Genomic DNA, 5,199 nt, shown 5'->3' on the forward strand with positions numbered 1-5,199 from the left:
AGCTGAATAACAGCTGCTACTTCAAAATTAATCCATCAATGAGGACACGGGGCCATAAGTGGAGACTGGTTAAAGGAACATTTCAGGAACATTTCTTTACACAGTGAGTTGTGGACTCATGGAACAGCCTACCTAGTTGTGTAGTTAAGAACAGTACCTTAGAGGCTTTCAAATCTAAACTGCATAGTTATTTCAACACCCTATGTGAATAGGAATTTGGCAAGCTTTGTTGGGCTGAATGGCCTGTTCTTGTCAACAACTTTCTAATGTTCTAATATTTCATGATCGTACACAATCACAATCCCTTTTCCGGTTTCTGATACAGACAGTGTTGACAATACGGAGTTTGCAATGATTTGCCTGCAGATTTTAGAACTGACTTATTTATACTGTTTTTATTGAAGAAATTATTCAGTGCGCACATGTTGTTGTCACTGGGCAAAATCTAGGGGACCCAATCTGTCATGAAATTTGTTAACTTAGTAATACATGATAAATATAGAAAAAATTAATTAATTACAGTAAGATAATATATGTATAGTAAATAGTTAAATTAAAAATAGTGCAAAAATAGAAATAATTTAAAAAGTGTGGTAGTGTTCATGGGTTCAATATCCATTCAGAAAATGGATAGCAGAGGGGAAGCTGTTCCTGAATCGCTGAGAGTGTGCCTTCAGGCTCCTGTACCTCCTTCCTGATGCTAACAATGAGAAGAGGGCATGCCCTGGTTTATGGGGGTCCTTAATAATGGATGCCGCCTTTCTGAGGCATTGCTCCTTGAAAATGTCGCATGTCCTGGTTATGCAACCACTGACGCCAGGCAGATAATCTCAGAAGAGTATTGATAGTGGCTGGGATCACCCATCTGGTACGACACCTCCCAAAAGAAGGCAATGGTAATCCACTTCTGCTGAAAAATTTGCCAAGAGCGTTCATGGTCATGGAAAGACCACGATCGCCTACGTCATACGACACAGCACATAATGAAAGAACAAAAGAAAGTTAACCTACATAAAAGTCACACATTTCTGAACTAGCAATTTACTTCATTGTTCATACTGTATAAACAAAATGTCTGTAACCTTCCTTCAGTCATTCAGGAATGGGTTTTAGTGAAAATTGCTGTTATCTCATAGCCTAATGGAGCTTTGGGTAATGTATAACTCTAAAAAGTAACCATAAGATTGGTTTCCATGTAACTTCTTTATTACAGCTGCTTGCCTGCTGTATGTTCTCAGAGTTTATTCACCCAATACTCAGCTCATGATTTGTTTAAACATAGTTTCAAATCACATTCTGTGTTAAATCATCTACATAAAGGTTCTATATCTCAAGGTCAGTATCATTGGTCATTAAAATCCACGAGGAGAAAAACTGGCCCTTTGCCAGCAAAAAAAAAATCTCCTAGAGCTCCCTTACAAGTACTCAGGGCAAAATACTTACCAAGGAGGTGAAGAAGTAATGGGAAACATTGAATCCTACAATGTTCCCTCTAATTTGTACTGACCAGTGTGCACAAAAGTCTTGCGCTGTGCAATTTTTTGCCCAGTGACAACATGTGCATATTGAATTTTTAAGTGGAAGTAAACCTGAAGCTATTCTAAGGATAATAAGTCATTCTGTTTTAAATGAATTAGCAGTTCTCCTGCAGCTTCACACCCTTTGCTTCTTTGGAATTCGACTTAGTGAATCAATAATTTCTTCAATACAGTTTCCTCTTTTTTAAATTATTTCTGTTTTCGCACTATTTTTGATTTAACTATTTAATATACATATTTACTATCTTACTGTAATTAAATAATTTATTTTTCCTACATTTATCATGTATTACATTGTACTGCCACAGCAAATCTGAATGTGAATTTTGCACTATCCTGTTTCAAGGTCAAATACGAATTAGCTGAAGAACCCAGGGATACATTCTTCTCTATGAATGCAGCCACAGAATACTGAATCTCCAGATATGATGGATTTTATACTAATGTTTCTAGAAATGTTTTTAGAAGTTGGTATTTCTAAGACATCCGGCATTTGTAATGTCTAAGAATGTTATATCAGAATCAGTTAATGGTACAGGTCCAAGGTATAAAAAAAGTTGGGAACTCCTGATCTAGATCCACGTCTTATCACAGTAATTCTCCTCACCATATAAGAACATATGAAATAGGAGCAGGAGTCGGCCACCTGGCCCGTCGAGCCTGCTCCACCATTCAATAAGATCATGGCTGATCTGACCATGGACTCATCTCCATCTACCTGCCTTTTCCACATAACTCTTAATTCCCCTACTATGCCAAAATTTATCCGAACTTGTCTTAAATATATTCACTGAGGTAGCCTCCACTGCTTCAGTGGGCAGACAATTCCACAGATTTACCACTCCTTGGGAAAAGCAGTTCCTCCTCATCTTCATCCCAAATTTATTCTCCCGAATCTTGAGGCTATGTCCCCTAGTTCTAGTCTTACCTATCAGTGGAAAGCACTCTCTCTTATCTATCCCTTTCATAATATTATATGTTTCTATAAGTAATCCTCTCATCCTTCTGAATTCCAGCGAGTAGAGTCCCAGGCGACTCAATCTCTCCTCATAGTCTAACCCCCTCATCTCTGGAATCAACCTGGTGAACCTCCTCTGCACCACCTCCAAAGCCAGTATACCCTTCCTCAAGTAAGGAGATCAGAACCGCTCCAAAATAAGGTATTTCCTCGCACGTATTCTGAGGTTAGGTTGAGAAAAAGAGGATGAGAGGTGACTTGATAGCGAGTATCAAGGTAAGGGGCATAAGTAGAGTGGACAGCCAGAGACCTTCTGCCAGGGTGGAAATGGCTGTCACAAGGGAGCATAATATAATGAATTTTGGAGAGAAGTGTAGAGGAGATGTCAGAGGCAGCTTTTTTCTACACCGAGAGTGGTAGATGTGGAATGCGCTGCAGGGGGCAATGGTGGAGACAGATACATCAGGAACATTTCAGAGAGTCGTAGATGGGCACATGAGTGATAGAAAAACAGAGGCCTATGTGAGAGGGAAGCACTAGATTGATCTCAGAGCAGGTTAAACAATGAGCAGAACATTGTGGGGCCAAAGGTTCTACACTGTTTTATGTTCCCTATTCAGAATGTGCTTTCTTGCCACTATGAACCAACAGTTGATCAAGACTTGCCTCATTAAATCTGGAAGCAACTTTTTGCCTGCCTGACTATATTTCTATTCCCCATTGTCAGACACAATTCATCTACTTCCTCAAAATCCTGTCTGTGCATTGGCTTGCTAAATGATAGAAGTGATATTGCTCTGCGGTCTTCCTGGGCAAGTTGAAAATGCAAAACAATGAAGTAAGATTAACCTGTCAAGTTGAAAGCAGATATTGTCCTACGTTCCATGATCTACGTGTGCTTTCACATCCCTGTTCAGATCCCAACATTACATTAATTTCAACCTCCCTTATTGGAATTAGTTACAAGTTAGATCAAAGAGAAATACTGATGCAAGTAATCTTTCTATTGCACCCATGCATACATTTACTTGTGCTTATGACAATAAACTCAACTTTGATAGTGTAGTTTGATGGCGGTGCGCATAACCTTCCGGTGAAATGATATCATATTTGTTAAGGAGGGGACCGTGCACAATTCTGATTTGATGGAGACAGACGTGAGAAGGCACAGAGGGACATCTGGAGAAGTTTCTGAAATGCCAGGTTCGCTGCCGCTGCTACTGTGCGATCGAGAATCTCTGGAGAGAAGGCCTCAAAATCCCCGGCTTTGCCTGCTGCTGGCCACCAAGGCTGGGGTCAAAGTGTTCGGCAGAGATGGTGCTCGGTACTCGGTGTCAGAGGGCTGATCGGAGCTCAAAGTTTTTGGACGACTCAGAGTCGGACTGTGGTCAGGCATGGCAGGGAGAGTTTTCTTCCTTCTCCCTTCTGCGTGAGATGTGGAACTTTCGAGAGACTTTGAACTTTTTACTGTGCTCATGGCCTGTTCTTCATCAAGTTATGGTATTGTTGCACTGTTGTAACTATATGTTATAATTAAGTGGTTTTTGTTAGTTTTTCAGTCTTGGTCTGTCCTGTGTTTCTGTGATATCACACCAGAGGAATATTGTATCATTTCTTAATGCATGCATTACTAAATGACAATAAAAGAGGACTGCGTGTCCTCATAATCTAAATAATCTAAATAAATAATCTAGTAGTCATGGGTGACATCGACCAGCCTAGTTTTTTTGGACATGAAGCCCTCCTTTGGTCGGGGTCAACCAGATGTTGCATCCCAGCTGTTAATGTGATACGTGTTCAGAGCAGTACGATATGGAGAGCAAGCTGTTGCCCGTGTAGCAGGCTCCTGCTCCCCATGCAGCTGATGAACCCTAAGGAAGAGCAGAGACCAATACAGTTTGGCACCAGCGGCGTCGCAGGAGTTGCCAGTCGGCAGTGAACTCAATGTTGGGACTTCAGCTCCAGATGTTGCCCTCGGCATTTACTCCTGAAACCTTCCCCCTGAGTGGGTATAGCTCTAAGGTTTGAGATCAGAGTTTTCCTTCTCCTAGATGAGTTGCCTGCGAGCCCCATCTGCCTGAGCAATCTTGTAGACATTTTTGAGAAAGTTACCAGGAAGTTTGATGAAGACAAGGCAGTGGATGTTGTCTACGTGGACTTTAGCAAGGTACTTGACAAGGTCCCGCATGGGAGGTTGGTCAAGAAGGTTCAGTCGCTCGGCATTCAAGATGAGGTAGTAATTTGGATTTGTGGGAGAAGCCAGAGAGTGGTAGTCTGGTCTCTGATTGGAGGCCTGTGACTAGTGGAGTGCCACAGGGGTTGATAATGTGGTTAACTGGATCAGTATATCTGTGGATGACACCAAAGTGGGAGGTGTAGTGGACAGTGAGGAAGGCTATCATGGCTTGCAGCGGTCAACATCTTCTGGATAGATCATGAAACCATATATTTTACTTCTTTTATGTCTTTTACATTTATTTTTCACCTTGAGTGTGATTCTGGAAGTGTTGGAGCCTGTGATTTGCTGTTCGGAGATCATTTGGGTGTTTTAGCACTCTGCAGTCTCCGAGAAGGTTCTGGGAGGCAGAGGCAGTGTGTGGGAACCTCGTAGCGAGAAGGCTGCAGGACAGAGTGCGAGCTGATGTTCAACTCCACTTCACCAATTAAAGCTTCCATTATTTGCCAATTAAAGCGACAAAGATT

The sequence above is a fragment of the Mobula hypostoma genome, chromosome 26 (genome assembly GCF_963921235.1).
Source record: "Mobula hypostoma chromosome 26, sMobHyp1.1, whole genome shotgun sequence".
Classification (NCBI taxonomy): Eukaryota; Metazoa; Chordata; class Chondrichthyes; order Myliobatiformes; family Myliobatidae; genus Mobula; species Mobula hypostoma.